Source organism: Colius striatus, chromosome 5 (assembly GCF_028858725.1).
Source record: "Colius striatus isolate bColStr4 chromosome 5, bColStr4.1.hap1, whole genome shotgun sequence".
Lineage (NCBI taxonomy): Eukaryota > Metazoa > Chordata > Aves > Coliiformes > Coliidae > Colius > Colius striatus.
In genome coordinates this window covers 36,203,769-36,227,835 of record NC_084763.1, presented here as the reverse complement: position 1 = coordinate 36,227,835, position 24,067 = coordinate 36,203,769, and the positions used below count along the sequence as shown (strand labels likewise).

At 37.7% G+C, this 24,067-nt stretch overlaps 1 protein-coding gene across 1 annotated transcript in view; it reads left to right on the top strand.

Annotated features, from left to right (window-relative positions):
* The window catches only part of ZNF804B (zinc finger protein 804B), a 208,712-nt gene that overhangs the window by 14,683 nt on the left and 169,962 nt on the right, over positions 1 to 24,067 (top strand). The gene's annotated exons all lie outside the window — the stretch shown is intronic.

The following is a 24,067-nucleotide window of genomic DNA, read 5'->3' as shown; positions in this document are numbered from 1 at the left end:
GTAAGTGAATTATGACTGTAATTCCAGTGTTTTTATTGTATGTAAACTAGAAACAGTTTCTCTGTTAGCTCATCAAATGTATTTACCACAAACTAAAAGTTTGGAAAAATGCAGTTTTTGTCAGGGGAAAAAAGTGCCCTTCCTCAAGAATGGTGCTGAGAGTGATTTTTGTGTAAAGGAGGGAATAAATCAATAGCTCTTTCGATTGCAGGATCACAACTTTTCATGGTAAATATGTCCCTAGGAAGCATAGTTTTTAGGCAGGCATGTGCAATAGTTTATGTCTGAGTCATTTGTTAATATTGGCAAAACGTCACAGGTGCTCTGAGTGCTTATGGCAGACTGGGGAGAAGAATGCGGCAGCAGGTTCCTGCTTCATCCCCACACTGAGCTCTGGCATTTGTACACAGTGAGAGGTCAGAAAGGTACATTATTCTACCTTGTAACTAGTACGGGAATTAATCTGTGCTTATGGTAGTTACTAGGACTTTTACTGAAGTCCACTTTCATGATTTTCAGCAAAATCACTTGTACAAATGTTTATTGAAAACCCCATATCTGCAACATATTCATAGACTTTGACATATTCAGTGACTTTGATGTATTCAGTGACACATCTTACACATTCTTTGAATGTTTTATGCTCCCAGAGGAATTTAAGAATAAATACTAGTATAGAGTACAAAATTAACATATCAAATTAACTTTGTATTGTACACACAGAGTGATGGGTAACGTCAATTCAGGGCTTGATCCTGCATATACTGAAGTTGAGAGGATTTCTTGGTATTATTTCACTTAACAAGACTTTTATGTGCCAATTGTATTTTTTCTAGTTGTATAAAAAAATCATGTTAAATCTAAGCAGTGTATTAAAAAAAGCACTGTCAAATAAAGAATACAGTAGGTTATTCTATAGGAAACAGAATACTAAATTTCTACCTTTTTTTTATTTGTTTTTCTTTAAGAACAGATACATTTACAGTGCTAGAATTATTTCCTGAGGAAGGAAATTGGTCATACTACTTTCAGATCATTATATCATCTGTGTTTGAAAGTGGTAATTGAGGATTACTGACAATTTCTAGCAGTTTTATCTTGGCAGCAAACAAGATGAACATAAGTGGTCATATAGCTGAGTTCATTTTAAATGATGTTTAAGGCTGAGGTGTTAAGGTTAAAATACCTGTAAAGTAACTTAAATGTGTCTTTTGTTTGCAATGTGATCTGATGTATAATTAGATTTCTCCTGTGGCAGTGTTAGAAGCTGTAATTCAGTGTTCAGAATCAACATCAGAAATGTGTCTCTTTGAAGTTTAGGAATGTTTAAAACTTAAGATAATTTCAGTTGTTTATATGCATGTAGTGGTGTGGACATGGAAGGTACTGGATTTTAAGCAAAGAATATTTTTGATTATGTCAGTAATGTGAGTTCATACTCTAGGTGATGGAGTTGTTAAAGAATATGGATTTGAGAAGTCAATATCATTATATATTAAAAATCACAGAATCGCAGAATGGTAGGGGTTGGAAGGGACCTTGAAAGATCATCTAATCCAAGCCCCTTGCTCAAGCAGGACCACCTAGATCAGATCACACATGTTAATATTAACAAGATTAATAATTCTAAAATTATTATATAGAGAATTTTATTAGGATGAAGGACTGTGTAAGACTATTAATTATAGTGCTGTTAAAGGCTGTCATGCCTTTGTTGGTTTATTTTTTTTTAATTGAACGAGCTTAACACATTGCCAAGGCTGATTAATACATTTATTTAAAGTTTTTGTGACAAATAATTCACTGCTTCTCTTTTCCCTTAACAGTGAGATTTTTGCAACTAGGTCGGGGGTTTTTTTGTTGTTCACTCAAAAGAAGAAAGGATCAAAATGATGGCAATGTTAGGCAACTCAAAATTTAGGCCAGTATCTTTTAGTTGTTTTGGAAATACAGTGTTGCTGTGTTCTCTCTTGAAGGGAAAACACTGTCTTTTTCACATGCATAATGACTTCCCATGCTAAGTCAGCTTGAATTATAGTTGATGAAGGTTCTTTGACAGAAAGAGCTTTGAACTTAAATTTGATTTTAGCCTTCCTCACTGCAGCCTGAGGACAGGAGAAGGAATGTATAGCATTTTCACAGAATACTGGAAATCTTGTGGACATCTGACTGCCTCCCTTTCCCTCTGTTTTATGCATTAATTTGGTAAAAATATATTCAGCAAGCCTGGGGAAGAGAAAGACAGAAGATAAGGAGGATAACAATGAATACTGTATGAAGGAATGCTCTCCTTGCTTCTGTCTCCTTGATTGTTTCTTGAAAGCTATGATATACTTTGGTCATACTACTCATATTATGATGGCTCAGTGCAGAGTGTACACACAGAGTGAGCCAGCTAAATGGAGAAGGGCAAAGAGCAGAAGGGGAGGAAGGGAAGTACAAGAAAGCAAATATGAATGTGGGGACTTCCTCTAAGCACCTTGTGCAGACAGGGCTGTGTGATGCAGCAGCAGTTGTGAAGCTCATCTATTAATCTTGAGGGGAAGTGGTGCACATAAGAGGCAAACTGAGAGGATAGTTTGCTTCCTCAATATGAACTGATTGCAGAAAGGAAAAGGACACTCCTTGAAGTCCGAGAAGATTAATGTATATGTGCATATAGACACTTTATGTGATCCACTTTCAAAGTAAGTCACAGTAAGTAGGTATTGCTGCCATCTTTACAAGAAATATAAATAGGGAAAATACATTTTCTCTAAAGCTGCAGAAGATGGAATCTAGTATCTCTTGATAAACTGAGATATTGTTATAGGGGAGAGAAAGAATGTGTATGGGGAAATGAATGTGTAAGTTAAAAATGTAGATTACATTTCTGTAAATTCATTTTTTGTTACTATTAACAAGACTAATAATTTCTCATATTAATATATGAGAACAGTAATTTTTGCCTCAGTCCAGTGGCAGTATACATATATAGTTCACTTGACACATCTTGGTTCCAAAAATTTTAATGAGATTTCTTCCTTTTTTAATTTATGAGACTCCCTGTGCACCTAAATACCAAGTTATACCTGTCAGAAAAAAACCCAAACACATTGACCGTGTTAATGAATGAGAAAATTCTAGCAGAAGTTAGGTGGTAGTCATTTTGTATCAAGCTCAGGATAGTCTGCAAATGGTAGACTATTGATATTGTTAGGTACTCTTCAAACCAATTAACCTGAGCAATCAGTCTCATGTCAGCTGCTTTGAGTTTACAAAGTGAGGTGCAGTCTCACGCTGGTACCATACAACCTCCTTTGGCATGAGTCTGTGCTTGAATGTAGAAGTTGGAGTTGCAGGTGGGACTCATTTGTACAGGTGCATGTAACAGTGAGCAGCTTTCAGGCAGTGACAATATGAAGGGGTGGCATTTGATTGTTCGTGACCATATAGGCATAATTTATGTTATTAAAATAAAAAATCCGCTGTCTCTTAATTAATGGTCAAAAGAGAAAATAATTAGATTGTACAGTGTTTACATGAGAATAAATAAGTAAATTGCATTAAGGAAAAACCCTATAAACAGAATTACTTCTTACAAGAAATAATGTTAGTAAGTGTAATTAAGAATTAGGAAATCTGAGTGTTGGTTTTTAGGACCAAAAAGAATATGGATGTTTTTATTTACAGTTTATGTTTTTGCAAAATCTACTACAGTAGGTTTTTTGTTGTAATAGACTGTAATTTATTTCTTCACCAAAACAGTAAGAAAGAGTAAGGAGAATAAATATTTGTAAATGGATTATTTATATAATACTACAAGACACCTATCCTGGAAATGAGGGGACAGGGATACATTTGCTAACATGATGTCCTTAATTCTGTCATTCATAACAATAAGAAAGGTAATGAAAACTACTTGATGAAGACAGCTCTCAAAAATCATGGCAGCAAATAGATGACACATGGGGAAGAAGAACTCCTGGTGGTAAAAGGTGACAGAGGAAGTCTTATGTCTGCTATCTGTTGTGGTTCTGTGCCTGCCTCATGAATATCTTTAGTAATTTGATTAACAGATATGAGCCTTTGTTTCATCATCCATAAAAGGTAGATTATACTTGCCAAACTAACAGCATCTTAGTTTTTGTAAAGCGAGCATTGAGTTTTGTAAAGTGCTTTGTGATCTAGCCTTTCCGTTTTCATGGTGTGATGATAGAGCACTTGTGAGAGGTTGTAGATTAGGTTTGGAATTTGGTCACAGAACATGGTGCTCAGAACTTCTGGGCAGTTTTTTTAATTAATGAACTCTGTAAAAGCCTTCTTCCTCTATCTGTGTTTCCAAATGCAAGAATCTAACAATGTTGCTGTGTGGTTATTGTGCTTTGACCAAGCATGTTGTTCCAGGCACTTTGGAGCAATTGTGCCTAGTTTTAACAAAGCTGGGAAGCTTGGCCAGGAGATCAGTGCTGGCTAATAGGGCATCCTAAGCACCTTCAGAACTGTTAGTGCTGGTCTTACACTGTTTCTAATTTCAAACAGATTTTTGGTATCTTCAGGCTTAGATCTATAAGGAGATTTTGGTTCATATTTTGATTGACAGGCTTAAAATCTAAATTCTTTTTCAGGTACTCAAGAGTTTTTTGTAAGGTTTGATTTTTTTGTTGTTGTTTTTTTTTAACCTCACAAAATATGTATTTTAATAATAAAGGGAGATTTTAGATTTGTCTCTTTTTATTCTCCCCTAACTGCACATATTTCTTTTATCTGTGATATCTTGGAAAACTAGAACTCTGAATTGCTCACCTATCATTTTCAGATCAGATTCCACATTGAGAAAAAAATATTTACTCATGGTTCCATCGCTGCTTTTGGTGTATGTCCTGGTTTGGCCCAGGTAGCAAAGAAGCACCACAACAGTCTCTCGCTCGGTGCCCTCCATTCACCCCCACCCTCGTTAGGATGGCGGAAGCCCTCGCAAAATGGGAGGAAAAAAGATAAGCAAGGTTGTTGTGGTTTGAGAGAAGGACAGGGAAGGCTCACAGTCAGTTACTGTTTTGGGAAAAACATGTTCCCCCACATGGGACACAACACATTCTGGGCATAATTTTAATGAGCTTCTTTGGTGTGAGTTCCTTCCCACAGTCACAGCTTGTATGAATGTGGGGCCCCTCCAACAGAACATGTCCTTCTCTGGCCATAGTTTTAATGAGCTTCTTTGGCATGGGTTCTTCCTCACAGTTATAGCTTCTGTGAATATTGGGTCCCTGCCACAGGACACAGCCTTCTCTGGCCATATTCACTGCTCCTGGTATGAGTTCTTTAGCAAAATGCGTCACTGTCCATGATGCAGGGTCTTTAGCAAAATGAGTCTCTGCTTCTGATGTGAGGTCTTTAATGAAATGCAAACAAGTTCCTGTTTCACCAGTCCTCTCCGTAGAGTGCAGGGCAGTCTCTGCTCCAGCACACATCCTCCTCTCTTCCCTCACTGACCTTGCAGTCTGCATGGTTACGTCTCTCACTCTTCCCACTCCTTGCACCACCACCAGAAGAAGGATAGAAAAAGAAGAAACAGGAAGAAGCCTCCTCTTCCAGCTTCTCCTTAAAAAGTGATCATGGAGGCATCTAATTGGCTCAGCCCCAGAAGTAGGTCTGTCTCAGAGCTGGGGAGAGTTTCAAGCAGTTTTGTTGCAGGAGCCATCTTTACAGCCCCTTTCCCCTTACCAGTAAAGGCTGTCATGTCAAACCATGATAGTGTGTTCTTAACAGTTATGCGTGTCTGTGTTTGAAGGTGCTCTCTGCAAAAAATGCTGATTTTCAAAGTGGCAAAATGTCTTTTGATTCACATCAGCAATGGGCTCCAAAGCTTGGACATTCTTCCCAAGGTCGGTGGGTGTCTAAATGTCACTTACTGGAAATGAAAGGTATCTGTTCCTGCACACACGGAGATGATGTGAAGACATAGTTTAGATTGAAGCAACAAGCCGCAGTTTTAGTGCATTTAAGATATAACTATAATAAAACATAAACTCTGCCCAGCTTATGTGGATAGAACATGATTGTATTAACACACAGTACAGGTTGCAAAGGTATTCTACTCTGTGCGGGGTTCCTTTTAAGGCTATATGATATTTGATCTGCTATTTAGATGCCTTTTCCTAAGGCTTTACAGGATGAGAACTGCTGTGTGATGATGAGGTACAGCTTAAGGCCTTATCCTGTGATTTGCTTCTGAGGACTGCACAGAACCTTCCCTCCTATGGACACCCTCCACTGGACTTCTGCCTGCAAGAATGACATGTAAACAGATTTCATTGCAAACAGCTCTCAGGGGTTTTTTGTTCAATCAAAAGCTGAAATCAGATTTGTCAAAACTCCTTATTGGCAACTGTGCCACACACCAGTTACAGCTCAGAATTGCACACTCATGATATGTGTGATTTGGAGAGTAGGGAAGATTTGGCTTTGAAAACAAGTTCAGTCACTATTTATATGCAGACAATCTCAATCATTTATGTAGCACATGTATAAATGAGAGCAAAAAGTGATTCAGTGTTTTGTGATGAAAAGCAAATACCCAGAGACATCTCATTTTGTTAAGTGTTATGTTCCAGGACATCACTAATGAGAACCTTGGAAATCTGTAAGTAAATGTTTCTTCTTTGTGTCCTAGACATTAATGGTTATCAATAGCAACAGGCTGCTGAAATTAGCTTAAATGACAAGAATGCTTTTCAGCAGTAATGGGTAAAAACAGATTGAATTAAAAATTCAGTGCAGGCCCATGCTTCAGGCTTGTCTGAGAAATGAGCTGTCTAGAGACCTCTGCATTGCTTGTGATGGTGAAAGACTGTAAAATGACTCTTCACAGAGCTGGTTAAATGTGCAACAGGCAGCCTTGAGTTCTGTATTGAGACAGTCTTTTTGCTTCCTGTAGACTGACAGTTACAGGGTCCTGCTGCCTCCCTCAGCAGAAGGAAGACTCTGAAAATGAATGAAGTATTATCCTTAGAAATCATAATATAGGCATAAGCTGTAAGATGGTCTCATGTGTCACGTGCTCTGCATCTTCCTGCCTGCTTGCTTTAGCTCATCAGAACAGCACCATCCACTTGTAGTGCTCCAGGATTTGACTTTCTGCTTCAGAAAAGGATATTTCGGTAAAAAGTTATTTTTATGTACTGGCTGTCTATAGTTTTAGGGATACTATCTCAATATCTTATTGTACCTTTTGAAAGTAAAATTTGGTCTTGCAAGCGTTAAATGAATCAATAGGATTACCTGCACAATTAAAAGTTAAAGCATTACTTAGAAGCACAAACTCAATGCAAGAAATCATTAGTTTTGATATAATCTCTGTTTCTACTTTTAGCATTCTCCATAATTCCTTTTTTTAACAAATTATCGCAACTTTAAATCAGCTATATTTAAAAATACTTTTTAAACAAATTTAAACATTTTTGTATATAAAAATTGTTTGAATTATAAAATAGTATGCAAATGTTCTAACAAATGAAATTTCATTTTTGAACTTGTACAATAAGAGATTTTAAAATTTCCTGTATATATGGGCATACAATGTCTAGATGTGTCAGAGGATCTGCTACTCAGCCTGGCTCTGCCCTGCAGTCAAAGATTTCATGTATTGTAGAAGGGGATAAAGTCCCTAAAGTGCACATTAAAAATATGCTAGAGAAAATGGTCTTGGTTAGTCCTGTCTCAGGAAATGGCAGCCCATTTATGGAATTACTTTTTCTCAAGAACCTGGGTTCTCTTGAAGACTAATGTGTAAGTATGGGGAATTCTGATTTGTACCTCAAGAGGACTTGATTTTGGCTGAGATTAGCCAATACATTAAATTGTATGATGTGGTTTGTTACATCATTTCTGTGGTGATTGTATGCCATATCAAGGGTATTACAGTAAAAATCACCCAGATTATTGAAGAATGAACTTTGATGAAACCGATCAAAGGGCAGCAGTGAAAGAACCAGACAAGTGCAGTGATGATAGAACCAGAATTGTCTTCAGCATGCAACAGTGCATCATTCCTACCCTGAAATACAGATGGAGCCCAAAGTCATGGACTAAATGAATTCTACGTACATTTTATAGGGATGGCCTATAGACTAAAGGTAGGATATCTAGTTTGAGGTGGAATAGTTAATTTTCTTCCCAGTAGCTGGTGCAGTGCCATGGTTTGACTTGATTATGAGAATAATGTTCATAACACACTGTTTCAGGTGTTGCTAAGTAACCCTTATTCTAAACTTTTCAGTTTCTCATGCTTTGCCAACAAGGAGAAGCACAAGATGCTGGGAGGGAGCATGGCCAGGACATCTGACCTGAACTAGCCAAAGGACTATTCCATACCATAGAATGTCCTGCCCAGTATATAAAATGGGGGGAGAGTTGGCCAGGAGGGGTGAATCACTGCTCAGGCATCTGTCAGCAGATGGTAAACAGTTGCACTGGGCACCACTTTTCTTGGGTTTTATTTATCTGTTTTTTAATTCCTTTTAATTGCTATTGTTTTATGATAGTATTTTAATTTATTTCAAGTATTAAACTGTTAATCAGTGAATTTTACATTTCTTTCCAATTTTCCTCCCCATTCTACGGAGGGAGAAAAGTGAGCAAGTGGCTGCCTGGCGCTTAGTTACCAACTGGGCTTAAAGCACACCAGTCTTTAAACTAGAGAAAATTGTGTTTAATATTTTCCTGAGCCCACAAAAAGGTTTGAAAACTTGTTTCATTATCTTAAACTTCCTTTCAGACTTAAATTTTGAAGAGTTTGGTGCATTAGACTATCTCATTTTATGGTGTTAAGTAAAACATAGCTACACCAGGACATATCTCTAGACTATATTCTGTGGTGGCCTTTATTTATTTTGTTATGTCTCATTCCCCATTATTATTATTCATGTATTTTTGGGTAATTATTTTTAAAATGTACACTATGAAGGAAACTCTGTGAAAGCAAGACTTTAACATGTAAATGGTTGTAGTCATCTGAATGGTGAATTTCGTATTTTTGGTTTGAAGTTGTGTAAGATTTTGAGTCACCTTTTAATTTACTGTACAGTAAATAATTTGACTTTTGCCTGAAATGCAATTCCTATTTTCACTCTTCATCTTTTTCTAGCTTAACAATGTATCTGATGGAGTCTGCGTACTTCCTAGGAGAAAAAAAAAAAAAAAGTGTCTGTTACGTTTTATACCTTTTTCCTTTCCAGCAAGATTTGAAACAGGGACTCACCACTTGAAAAAATAATTACTCAATATAGAGAATGTTACATGTTACAAATAAGGAAAGTTCCTTGTGCCAAGTAGCCTTGACATTACAGACAGGATACTTTGTGATTATTTGGTTCTTAGAACTGAACAGATGTCTAGATAGAAAATAGATGTCCAGAATCTCACCTTGGCTCTCCCAAGTTTATATCCATGTAGCCCTGTTGATGTCAGTGCTGTTTTTTAATAATATTATGTCTATCTCTTCAGTTTGCCAACTGTGCCTTGCACCTAACTGATACAACTTACATCATTATATTGTTACATGTCTGTCGTGGTTTTTGCCCAGCTAGCAAAGAAGCACCACGACAGTCTCTCGCTCGGTGCCCTCCATTCACCCCAACCCTCCTTAGGATGACGGAAGCTCTCGCAAAATGGGAGGAAAAAAGATAAGCAAGGTTGTTGTGGTTTGAAAGAAGGACAGGAAGAGCTCACAGTCAATTACTGTTTTGGGAAAAACAGACTCCAGTACTGGACTTAGCGAGTAAAGTAGGAAAGTTTATTCTACCACCTACAAAAACCAGAACAGAACAAAAGCAAAAAGGGAGTAGGCTAGTTGATAAAATTACAACCAGCACTTTAAGATCTCCCTCCTCCATCCCTCCTTTCTTCCTGGGCCCAGCTCACTACTCCTGATATCTCTACCTCCTCCCCCCTTAACAGCTTAGGAGGGCAAGGAATGGGGGATGTGGTCAGTCTCTCACAGATGGTTTCTGCTGCTTCTCTCTTCTCAGATGAGGATGACCCCTCACATTCTTCCCCTGCTCTGATACAGGGCCCGTTCCCCGGGACACAGTCCTTGAGAAACATCTCTGATGTGGGTTCTTCCCAGCAGCTGTGGCTTCTGCTGACACAGGGTCCCTCACACAGGATGCAGTCCTTAGTGAATATCTTTGGTGTGGGTTCTTCGCTACAGTTGCAACTTCTGCAGATACAGGGTCTCTCACATGGTGCCCCCCATTCACCCCTACGCTTGTTAGGATGGCAGAGGCCCAAGCAAGATGGCAAAAAAATAGATAACCAAAGATCTTGTGGATTGAGATAAGGGCAGGGAGGATTCGCTGCCAATAACAGTTCCAGGCAAAACAGACTCCACTAATCAACTTAGAGAGGAAAGTAGGAAAGTTTATTGTACCACCTACAAGAATCAGAACAGAACAAAAGCAAAAAGGGAGTAGGATGGTTGAGAAAAGTACAACCAGCACTTTAAGATCTTTCTCCCCCATCCCTCCTTTCTTCCCAGGCCCAGCTCACTGCTCCTGATATCGCTACCTCCTCCCCTCTCAATGGCTTGGGGAGGGGCAGGGAATGGGGGATGTGGTCAGCGGCTCTGCCACTTCTCTCTTCTCAGATGAGGACGACTCCTGGTATTCTTCCCCTACTTTGATACAGGTTCCCTCCCACGGGACATAGTCCTTAACAAACTTCTCTGGTGTGGGTTGTTCCCAGCAGCTGCAGCTTCTGCTGATACAGGGTCCCTCACACGGGACGCAGTCCTTTGTGAAAATATCTGGCATGGGTTCTTCCCAACAGTTGCATCTTCTACAGATACAGAGTGTCTCCCTTGGGACATGGCCTCTTCTGGGCAAAATTTTAATGAGCTTCTTTAGTGTGGGTTCTTCCCCACAGTTACAGCTTCTGTGAATGTGAGGTCTGTTGTATTGGACAAGGCCTCCTCTGGCCATAGTGACTGCCCCTGGCATGGGGTCTTTAATGAAGTGAATCACTGCCCCTGATACAGGGTCTTTAATGAAATGCAAACGAATCTCAGCCTCACCAGTCCTCTCTGCAGGATGCAGGGGAGTCTCTGCTCCAGCACACCTCCTTCTCTCTTCCCTCACTGACCTTGGAGGCCACATGGTTGGTTCTCTCTCTCTTTCAACTTCTTGCAACACCACCAGCTGGAAAAGAAGAAGAGGCAGAAGAAGAAGGAACAGGAAGAACTCTCCACTTCCAGCTTCTTAGAAAGTGATCATGGAGGTGTCTAATTGGCTCAGCCCCAGAAGTGGGTCTGGCTCAGAGCTGGGGTGAGTTTTGAGCAACTTCTTCCTTGAGCCATCTTTACAGCCCCTTCCTCCTTACCAGAAACAGCCATGACACTGTCTTTTAATCTAGTGTATTTACACCTATGTAGCATGTCAAAGAATATGGGTATCATCCATAGTGGGCATTTTTTCATTTCATGTAGCTTGAATTTCAGCATCTTGAATTTGAAATATTGTAAACCATGAGTGAATTTTTTTGGAAGTGTTGCATGTTTGTGTAGGACAATTGGTATTTAAAACATAATGCTTGAAGAATTCTAGTGCATTGCATAATCATGTAAAATAGATGATTTATGGGGTCTACTTTTGGCTGGCCTGAAGGGTAGACTGTGTGTTGATTCATTTTTTTTCACCCACGTTGAAGAATATTTAGAACTGAGCTCCCCAAGATTTACATATCAAGTAGTGAGTTTATATGAACTAGTTACATCCAGATGCACAAAAAACTCCTGACTGTAGACACATTTCACCTGGATGTGTGTAAAACTTCTATACGCTATCTATAACTGTTAGCAAGCACCAGGCAGGAGAAGAGCAATAAGAAGGTACTCTAAAGGATTTAAGTTGCTCTGGAGCTGGGAAAGGAGCCTGCTTCTGCCTGTGGACATAATTTGAGAACTGTACAATGTCCTTTTATTGATTTTTTTTGTAAGACATGAGGTAGAGGAAGAATATCTGATCTTTTAAGACAGAGTAACATGCTAGGAATCTTTTCAGGTGGTTCAGCCAGAGAATTTTGTCTGGTAGAAGTAAGAGCTGCTCCTCAAGCTGTTTATTGTTAAGGATTTACAACAGATGCAACATAACTTATTGGTGTTTTTAAGATGCAGCTTCAACTATTTTGAAAAAAAACACTAAAACCAACAAAGTCATGTATGTAATTAAAAATCACTATGCTTATTAAATACATTAGGAGAAGCAGTTTCAGCTAAGCTTGTCATCATCTGCCAGATTCTGAGTAGTTTACATAAAATGGTATAGTAATTGCAGGTTGATTCTTGTGGACAAATGTTTAAAACTCAGTTCACTGTGCAGTACTAATTAGTTCCCTATCTGGAATACCGTTGGGAAGAAAATAAATGGGAATGAGGAGTAAAATCGTTTCTCAACTCTATAGGTGGTTTCCAATATTCACGTCTTTATTGCTACCTTTTCTGCGATGGGGTAGGCAAATTTCCAAGCTATTCACTAGAATCCTTTCCATTTGCATTAATGCTTACATAGAGGAAATAAGAATCCACATGCCTGATACAAAGCACTGTAAGATTAAAATGCACATAGATTTTTTTTTTCTTTATCTTTATTTCTTTTGTCCAACTCAAAGGATGCTTATCTAACTTATTGCGTATTGACTAATATGAAAAGCTGTAAAAGTTTCCCCAATTTAAGGTCAGTCTGTTGTTTTGGGTTTTTTTCTTCTGTGACATCTCTAATTGTTCCAAATACACTGTTAGTTACATGCTTGAGAACAAGGTTACTAACCAGTGCTTTAGAGGAACCTACTCTTAAGACATGCTTAAGGTCATTAGCAATTAAACTTTTAAGTGGACACGTGTCCTTCCTCTCCGCCATGCTCAGTGTAAGCCAAAAACCCGACCTGCCACTTCTCCACTTAAGTTCATGTCCTGGTTTAGGCCCATCAGGGAACAAAGACCACGATTAGCCTCGAGTACTGAAGTGGCTGAGAATTGCTCAAGGGCAGGGAGAGCTTAATTGCCGCTTAAGGATCAGGACAAAACAGACCAGGCTACTCGGTTTGGGGAAGAAAACAGAAAAAAAACCAATTTAATGCAACATCAACTAAAACATACCCCCAAAAACCCAAAACATAACCAAAATGAAACAACACAGAGTAATACATCAATGAAGAGTCCAACCAGCCTTTTTAAGAACACCTTCTTGCCACACCTCCCCTCTTCCCGGGGCTCAGAGCCCTGATCCCGGGGTTTTTACCCTGTCCCCCCTGAACGGTTCGGGAGGGCAGGGAATGGAGGTTTCAGTTAGTCTGTTCCCGGTAGCTTCTGCCGTTTGTCCCTCCTCAGGACGGGTGAACTCCATGCCAGTCCTCCCTGCAAGTCCGTGGGGTAACTCACACGCATGGCAGCCCTGCACGGGCTGCTCTGACGCACACTTATTCCAAAGGCTGCAGCTCCTCTTTGCCTCTCGTGTGGGGCTGCTCTGCGGCGTGCAGGCTCTCCAACACGGCCTGGGCCATGGCCGTCTCCCCACACAGTCCCTCACCCATCCGGGCTCACTCACACGGAGCTGCTGGTAACTCTCTGTCCTGCCATGGGTCTCCATAGGTTGCAGGGGCACAGCTTGCATTCTCGCCACGGCTTCCAGAGGAGTCTCTGGTCTATTGCTTCTCCTTCCTTCCTCCTCCTCTGTCTGAAGGGTCTGCGTGGTTGCCTCCATCTTGTATCATTCTTACACCTCCTGCCTCGCATTCCAAATTCCCGTCCCCTAAATAGTGATGGCAGAGGCGCCAGATTGGCCCAGCCGGGCCGGAGGTGGGTCTGAACCCAGGAGCGGGGGAGAGTCTGCAAACTCTTTACCGGGTCTTCACTGCAACCCGCTCCCCCTGTTACTAAGCCAAAAGCTGCTCCTTGCTAAACCAGAACAGTTCACTATGAGTTACTACTCTTTGTCCATCCCAGTTCTTCCTGAGAGGCAGTGGATGGTAAATGAGAAAGGTTGTGGTCACCTACAGAAAGATCCTCTGCCCTGCTGTGAGTTGTCAGCAGTCCACAGCCCTTTGAAGGCTGCCCATGGTCTGCTTCATGGTCTCTCAGGAGTGTTTGCTATCAAACCAAGAAATTTAAGTGGGATAAATTCAGAATAACATGAGCTTAAAATTTATGTATTAAAATAAATAGGAAACATTTTTTGTCCGTTAAGCTGATGGCAGAAGTAAAATTAAATTCAGACACAGACTACACAAGAGCAAGATTAAATCTGTGATGCACTGGGGTTTCTGAGTGTAAAAGAATGATTCCTGCACATTTTACAACATCTGAGTGGAAACACTGATTCTGCATTTTGGGATATGAAATATGATATGGTGCACCTGAAGCCAGCATCTATTTGTCTTAAATTAATCATTCTCCAAGTAGGCAATTGATATCCTAGTACTGTGTGCCATCTTTTTTACATTCATGGTGCAGACATTAAACCAAAGAGCTATGAATGTAGGGGCTGAAATATATTGCAGCATACATAGTGTAAATGTTTGAAAATGTGTGAACTCTTTCAAGTATGTTCAATTGACTATTAAACTATGTTAATAATTTTTATTTTAATACTTACAATTATTAGACACTTGGAAACATATAAAATTATTGCAATTTTCACAAGTATAAAATTTGTTTTTTTAAGGTCTTCCAATACTTAAAAAGAAGTTATTGGTAGATTTCAAGCTAGAACGCTTTCTTAGTTTCTTTGAGTTTTTAATTTAGTGAGTTTTATTTCTGATTTTCTCAAATATGGAGGCAAGCAAAAACTGGAGAGTTATTGCTTTTGAATTTACACGGAATTGGATAGGTCAGGTCTGAATCTCATGCTCTGGATTGAATAACAGGGAGACAGTTATTATTTTTTGCATTTCAATTTGGAAACATATAGTTTAATTCAAGAACAGAAGAGTCCAGGCAATAACAATGCTAAGGATAGCGCTGCCTTTGAGTCACAAATTCTCCAAGGTATTTTAGTGTTTCATTCATTCTAGGACAGAGCCTGAGGTTTTTTTGGATTTGACCTCAAATATAAGAGCAAAAGAAATAAAATGATAATTTACTGTTTTGTATCCCTGATGTAGTAATTAGATGAAACTAAAGGGATGAATCAATCGTTATGTGAAAAGCAGGAAAGGAAGTAGGCAATGTTTTCTCTTAAAGCATCATTTTTTTCTCCTAAATGTTGATCATATTTGGTAGTAATTGCCTGACAACCAAAGTACTGCAACTGCGATATAATTTATCTATGTTGATTTTTGTTTTATCATATGGATTTTTTAATTCTTCCTCTTCCAAGTATTCTTTGTTTCTGGTCTTGAATCTAAGCTATGTTAAAAACAATTTTTTAAAAAAGATAGTAGAATTTAGACTTTTAATTTAGTGCCTTGATTTTTAACCTTCCAGAGAAGACTTGGACGACATTATGAAGCATTTTTTAACCAAGAGGGTGGTGGAACACTGAAACAGGCTTCCTAGAGAGGTGGTCAATGCACTAAACCCGCCAGTGTTTAAAAGACATTTGACAATGCCTGTGACAACTATTAGCTTTTGTTCAGTCTTGGAGTGGTCAGGCAGTTGTACTAGATGATTGTTGTAGGTCCCTTCCAACTGAAACAGTTCTATTCTATTCTATTCTATTCTATTCTATTCTATTCCATTCTAAAATGTTAAGTAAGTAGAACTATACATGGAACTCCTCTATTTTCAAAGTATTTGGAAAATACTTTGTTTAGAGTTTGATGAAAAAACATATCAGCCTTTATTTTATCTGATGGATTTGCGTCAAGAGGATGTTATTAAAGAACCTGAATGTGGACAAAAGAAATATAAATTTTCATTTTGCTAGGAACAGGTACCAAGGAAGCCATCCTTTAGAAGAGTTCAAGTCTACACTGGGATTGTACGATCCAAACAACAGACAGGAGAAGTAGGACTGAATACACAAAGCAACTTAAAACCTGTCATTCTGTAACTGCTCATTGTGGTATTTCTTGTGCTTATGTTTGAGACCACTGTCAGGAAAGGTAGCAAACTGTACTCATTATCCAGTTGGTCTATTCTGGTTCTGCAATGTGTATGGAAACTCAAATACATGGAGTCTTGAATGGACTTACTAAGACATAATATGTTTCAGAAGTCTGAAAAGGGTTATTACGAACAGTGAGCCAACGGAGAGTTTTTCATGTGCCTAGAAGCAAACTTAGGTTTTGAGATGAAAACTTAGTGCCTACCACTGGCACTTACAAAGCAAAGGTAAATGTTTAGAAGTACTTTTTATAAGTAAGAATACCCTTGCCTGTGTGTATATTTTCACTGTATATAATGAAGGATTTATACTTACATGCTGTATATATACAGTCATCTATGTACAAAGTACATAGAAGACTGCAAAATGTCAAAGCAAGACAAGCTTCTACAAGACTGGGGAGACAGCTTAACTTAGATTAACTGTGTGGCCAGAGGCAAGTCTTACATTTCCAGGGCAACTGCTTGAGAAGTTACAGCAGAAGTCAGATATTAATTGAAGACATTTTCCTTGTAAGTTGTTGAAGTATAAATGATTTAAGTATAAGCCTGTTCTATCAACAGATGTAAATTAAAAGAAAGCTTACAGAAATTTACTTCCTCAAGTGTTCATTTCAACTGTAACGCTCATTTGTAATTTTTCACCCAAAGAAGAGGCAAAGTGAGGTTTATTTTGAAAGCACTATATTTGCTTTTTGTTCATCTACTATGTACCTTTTAGACAAGCACGTGTTAAGGCTTTATACATTCACAGCCCAATTTTCAGAACCAGTGAACACTGCAGATTCCTGTGCTAACATCTGGAGCTGTATGTATTAACACATCTGAGAAATCAGGCCTTCAGATATTATTGCTTCATTTCCCCAGGCAAATTGTTTTCCAGTACCTGGCAAAATGAATGAGAAGTGCAGAGTGCTGCAGCTCAATTTGTACTAACATTTATGTCTTCTGAATGTCAGGATGGCTTTTTAAATGTTTCCTCATAAAACTAAGTCCATTGGCAACAGTATTCCTCACTCTGATTAGAGGAAGTACTCTACAGCTTAATAAAGTCCTAAACCAAGCAGAGTGCTGCCAAAGTTTTGGAAGAAAATATGTAATGCCAGCTCAGCCTTTCTCTGAGCTACAGAAGAGACATGGAGTGGTTAGGCATGTAGGTAAGACCTGTTCTCCTTTTCACTATGATGTGTAAAACAGTATTTCATGATACATATGCATATTTTCTTCTCCCACGACCTGTGGATAGGAAAGGCTAGATGGAACTTGCTTTGCTAAATCCTCATGATGATTGAGTGAGCATTTTGTAATTTTCATAATTTCAGTTTCTTTTGCTCATCTTTCAGTCCATCTGGCATGCCATGGTAGATTTTTTTTTTTTTTTTTTTTTTTTTTTTTGTGAGTGAATGCTTGGTTGTCTGTTTGTTTGGAGAAAGGAGCAAAGGCATTCTTTGTGAATAACTGTTCTTTTAATTTCTTTCTCGTCTGGGTTTTTTCAGGACTCTTTCCTCAGTGCTTTAGGAGATGTCAGGCTCTTCAGCTATCATAAGGCTATGAGAGACCTTTACTTATTTAAGCCCTCCATAGCAGAAGTCTGCAAATCCATGTAAAATATTTGAATGATTAGGATTTACCAGTTTACTTACTTACCCTTGCATTCACAGTGACTTTACAGCACAGAAAAGTACTTCTATGGTGGCATTTCCATTTCCTTGCCTGGTGGCTCAGCTTTATGGGAAATAATGGCTTTGTAGTGGTTACTCTAAGCATGGTTTTTATCCCAAGTGTGTCAGAACTTTCAGTACAGAAACTTGAATGTCATGATATAAAAATACCCCTATCTTCGTCACACAGTGGAGTATTTTATTGTGTAGTCAGTGTGCTATTATTGTTGCCCAGAAGATAACTTTTTTCCCATTAAACAATCGGTGTAATAGCTATTTCAATTCTCTTTCTTTCAAATGAGCACTTTTATGGTATCCTTTTCTGTGAAAAGTCTTCCACTTCTCATTCAAGAAGTTCACTTTTCTTTTGCATGATCCCGTTCAGACCCCCTTTTGAGAACATTTCCAGTGCTGATATCAGCACCTGTAATACTACCTTTGCTTCTGATGTTGCTTCTGCACTACACTAAATCTTTCAGACAGTTTCAGGATATTACACTTATGTGGTCTGCAAAGAATCAGGGATACTTTAAAAATATTTTAAAAAATAATTTTAAAATAAAATGATAATTGTAAAATAATTTGAAAATAGAAAAAATAATTGTTACTATGGTAGTAGTCACTTTGTTGAGTTTCTCTGTTCACTTACAGTCTTCCATGTGTGACATAGTCACTATACCTTAAGCACTGTAGCAAAACTATTGTGATTTGCAACATTCTGTTTATCATATACTTACTGTCAGGCTTGAATCCAGAAATATATGTCTATGTTTTTGTATGTGTATATCTGTATTGTCATGTATACCTGTATTGTCATGTATATAGATGCAGACAGTTTATTTGGTAAGGGTAGAGAGAGAAGAGTACTAAAGCAGTAGAGTGGGGGTGAAAATGCAGAAAATAGTACTAATCAATTTATGAGATGGGAAGAAGCAGATAATGTTGCTAGCCAGGGTTTAGGGGGGAGGTCTGTCTGGATTGTCTTCTGCTGCAAACTTAAGGCATATAGTAGATTTAGCCCATGGAGCAACTAGGAAACGCCAAACCTCCATCGTCTGTCCAGTCAAGTGAAGTCACCAGAGACTTTTTAGGTAAGTAGTCCTTTCTTGTAACGTGGTTGTGTAAAATACACATGTGGCATTGAGTCCTTTACAAGTCTCTGTGTCTCTAATATATGTGCAAGAACATTTATTTGTTCACGTTAAGTGTAAGATTAAGTTGCAATACTGAACTATAGAAAATAAAGTAGTATGCATATTTATCCTGCCTTTTGAAAATATGATTTATAATTACAATTACTTGGATTATCTGAAAGCCCCATATGAGGCAAAAAGATTAACTGAGAAATAAAACTCAGATACTTGCCTGTCAAAAAAGATAGGTCATTTGCAGGACAAGAAACATGTTCAGCTATAAGAAAAAATACTGGGAAAGAGGCATTAAAATCACAGCATAAGGAAGAAACCAGGAAAAAAAAAATAGTAATACATGGAGATGTAGAAATAGCAGCAGAAGAAAAGATATTGGAAGGAACAAAGGTGGTGTGGGAAGCAATGTGACGAAGATATTCACCTCATATATGTGTGTGCAGCTTTTTCTAATTTGAAGAGCTTGCTGAGTTTAATGTTAAAAGCAAGAATTTTTTTTAATGAATTTTTGAAAGCAAAGGTAAGTTTTATCTGTTCCTATAGACAAAAACTTTGAGGATCAATATCTCAGGAATTCCCCTGAAAGGTGAATGCAATTTTTTAAAAATATGTGAGTCAACATCTGTTTTAGAACTCGAAATCCCGAAATCTGCTGTTAAACTCAAAAATGGCAAAACACAGGAAAAACTATGATTTTTTTTTTCTTTTCAATTGATTTGTTCAATTTGCTTTACATTTTTAAAACTTAAAAGGAACCTACTCTTGTGATAGTTTTGTAGTTTTCATAGGAGTCATTAATAACTTATGCACCTTCCAGCCTAACTTCTTTTTCTGACACCTATTGAGCTATAACTATGACAAATTACCCACACACAAAGGCTTTCCAATCTCTGGAAGTACAGACTGAAGTGGAAAACATTAATTTTTCTGAAAATTTAAACTGTATACTTGATCATTGCTAGATGTATTTTGTCAGGAAGGCTTTTTGCATAAGCCTAGTCTTACTTGTGCTTTTTTTGCTTCCATAGTGCTTTTTAGCACCTACATTTCTGGGCAGATGCTAAAAAAAAAAACCAAAGGAACTTTTAATTTCTTTTCTGTAAAGTATTTAAACAAAATCTTTTTCTAAATATGTCTTTGCTGATAGTGGTATTTGGCAGAGGAGACCATTGTATATTATTTTCACAATTTTTTAAATATGCAAAAAACCCCCATCTTTCCCAGGTTTGAAAGTCACTGCCCCAAAATGACAAAAAATCATTTAATAGTTCTGATAAAAATTCAAGCTTCTTATCTAGCTTTATCTACTGATTTGATACATTTTCAACCTGCTACATCATCTTTTCATCAAGGTACATGTTCATTTTGCCTGTATTATACCAACTGTGGTACATGTTTTGTTAAAACTAGGGGAACTAAATTTTCCCAATAGCAAAATTGTGAGAGAAATTTACATTGTGATACCGACTCAGTTATGGCTTTCATTTATGACAGGTACCATATAATGTCTGTTTATGCCGAAAGAAGTGTTTGCCAGAATATTTTCCTTCAAATGACTAGATATTAATATTTTTTCCGTATTTGCCCTTATTCACTAGGCTCATGATATGAATATGCTAACTTTTACTCTTTTTAGAAAAAAACCCAGCATAAAATTTGATCTCCTGTTAACTTCATTCATCAGAACTTGAATGCATCATGCACTTGAAACTTACATTAGTGTGAGGGCTTTAAAATGTGGAGAAAGCATGATAATAAAGGTTTTTCCTCTTCAAGCTAATAATTAAGCCACTGAGGCCATTTGTGCTTTCAGTTCAAATTGTAGTACAGGAAGAAAAGTTATGTTCTCTTCAAAGCTGTTAACACCTTCTTGTCTTTTTAAATCTTCTTGGCATAATTAAAAATTGTTCAAATTCTGGATGATGCTTCTCCCACTTCCTGTTCGTTAGACATTGTTCCTGGCTTACTTTGTCCCATTGCACTCTGAAGTCCACATTGACACAGTAAGCAAGGCCAGTAATCAGTTGAAGTACTCAAAAGCATTTAGATTTGTTTCCAGTTCAGGTGGGATAAAACCTTTCTCTACCTTCTCCACAATTAGCCCTCATCTTTGGGCACCGTATTCATTAACATGACTGATACTGAAACCCAATGGACTTATTTATTCAGATTACCCTTTATTTTTAGTATGCCTTCTTGTGTAGTGTCATGTCAATAAATTTCAGTACCGTCTTACAGAATAATACTTTTTCATCGGGGAAATTAATCTTTCATTAACAGTATCTTTCCACAATGGTTTTTGTTCTGGCCAGGATTGCTGTAATGTTTCTGTTATGCTTATACTAGCCACCTTCAGATCTGTATCAGTAATTTTAACACCTCCATTTTGTTACCTTTGCCTTTCATCAGTTCAGTTACATCCTTTGGGAATTCGTGGATCTAGCCTTCTTTTAGGCTATGCAGGCCAGACTGGAATTTTTCTTTCATAATCTGTGTTGATTGCACATTTACTGCTCTCATCAATATTAATATTTTCATTTCCCTTATTGTACTTTCAAATTTCTCTGTTAATCTGCAGTTATATTCTTACCTACTCATTTTCGTCTTCCTGTAACTACAGCCATACATAGACCTTTGTCTGCTTACAGAGATCTGCTGTTGTTCTTTTTTCCCCCACACTGAATAACTGAGCTAATGCAAATGAGGCAAATCTCCTTTTAATTTTATCCTGTATTTCTTGATTTAAAACTCATAAACCATGCTAGCGTTTGTCTCGGCTTGATTCACACTTCTCTGGGGCCCATCCCCAGAGCGAATACCTATTTAAGCACTAGTAGTTACTCTAATGTTTTCCTACCAATGCTATATTTTTCCCACAGCACTAATTCTTGATATTCATTATTTTTCTGTGCTTTTTCCTTCCTTTGAGAAAAATGCCAGAAATTTCAATGAAAATTGCCCAAAATTCCTTTTCTTGCAGATCTTCAGAGGCATCATCCACAGTCCTGTTCATGTGATTTTTATCTTCTCAGCTTTGCTGGTAAGACGGATGGTCAGTTGATTTCTCCTAGCTCTCATGAGGGTGCTTTTCAGACTCCCATCCTCCTCCCGTGGCCTTGTTTTTGTCAGGCAACACATCCTTCTTTCTTCTAGATGTTTTGTAACGACAGACCCACTTATGCCTCCTCATAAAAGCATGGCAAACTAAATTAGGCTGTATTTCTTTTAACCAAGCTCTTCAACTTTTTGTATAATTCTTCTTGACTTCCTTAAACACGGGGACTCATTCTTATTTCTCCACACAGTCTATTTCCAAGACAGAGATTTGGGCAGGAACATGATAAAATACTTTCTGTCTGGTAAATCTTACAAATTATTTTTTTTTATCTGTTCTTCAAGAGAAGAAACTGAAAAGGAGAATTTCATTAATGACAGAGGTATTTTTACTGGTTGTATTAATTCTATAGATCAGTTATGCTCCTGAATCCTATATCACATTTGTGCCATAGTCTTCATTAAGAGCCACAGAAACGCTTTGTAGGGAATCAATTGTTTTCTAAAAGAATAACTGAAGAATTATGTAAAATACACATCTTTACTGGCTTTATGAAAAACTTTGTGTGCCACTGCAACCATAGAAGCGGATTTAAGAAGGTCTTACTTGAAGTTAAATATATATTTTTTCCTATTTTTTTCCATATTTTAAAAATTATTTCTTCAACACTCAATAGCTGAACAAATCAGAAACATTTCTTCTTCTGTAGCTAATTCTCCAGTATGGGAAAATGGAGAAGGCTAAAATATTTCTTTTGGCATTTACCAAACACAGAGATCGTACTAAGTTTACTGGGAGACATGCTTGTAAATCTTAGCATATTGGTAACAACATGCCCATAGAAAAACAGGTCATTGTGTGAAGTACTTTTAAATTCAATACAATCCCAAAGATATTTCCTTTATAAATCAAAAAAATTTAAAGCAGAGTATTTTTTTAGATGAGGCAGACAGTGGAAAAATGTGAAGTGTTTATACTCCAGCACTGATGTAGGTGAAATTTTGGATGGTGGAATTTCCTCTCTGATGCTCATTGTTAAAACCGGTGTCTTCTCATTTTTGGCAGAAAAGAGTCACTGCTTTTGCATTTTTTTTCCCCATTTTTTAAATTCCTACATGTATTTACATAGAACTTGTATCTACAGTACTTAACAATTTCAAGACCCAGAAGAGGCCATGTAGCATGTGCAGTATATGATATGATTCATTATGTTGGTAGCTGAAGATATTCCAAACTTCAAATTTCAAGAAAAATCTAGCATTTGATGACTCACTTGAAGTGCTCATTTAGAGGGAGAACCACAGCTAATGTAGTATGATTGTAGTGAAAAGATTGGAGAGGAAGATTTCAAAATGGCTGGCCAAGCTTAAGTGATAATGCAGGAATAGTGTCCCCTGTTCCTATTTCTCAGAGGTTCAGAGAATTTCTGCCATTTCATGCTTGGCATATTCCTTTGGCCTTGTTCTTCTGAAGTGTTTTTTTAAAAATTTTTATCTGTTTGACTAGGCAGAAAGCACAAAGTCCAATTTTCAGTGAATGGGAGTAATGCTGTACAAGTGAAAACTTATACCTGCTCCATTCAAGGACTAATTTTTTTATTTGTATCCTTTGGGAGAGAGAGTCACATAGGAAGTGTTTCTTCTGCTTGTTTCTTACTCTGGTTCCATCTGTAGTTCACGGAGAAGGATGTCTTTTAGAATGGAAGGAATGACTGTCTTTGTTGATGTAGCTGCCTCACTTCAATAATGCTTAAGCTTCTAAAGAGCTACACTTCTGGAAGACAAATCTCAGACTTGGTGCTTAACTTAATGACCACTCCTAAACACCTATATCTGCACCTCATCATCATGACAGTGTTGTGATTACTATTGTATGCTTCAAAACAACTTTTCATTTCAAGATATTACTGCAAATGTGTTAAGACCCTGAGCTGAGGTTGAATTCAACTTAAGCATTGCAAGGAGGAACCAAAATGGTATCATTTTATATACATGTAGATGAGGGATTTTTTTTTTTTTACCTGAACATCAAGCAACCACAGAGTAGTCAATTAGTTTGTCATTTACTTATATTTATTTACCTTGTCCATATTATCAGCAAATCAACAAATCTGAGGATTGACAAGATG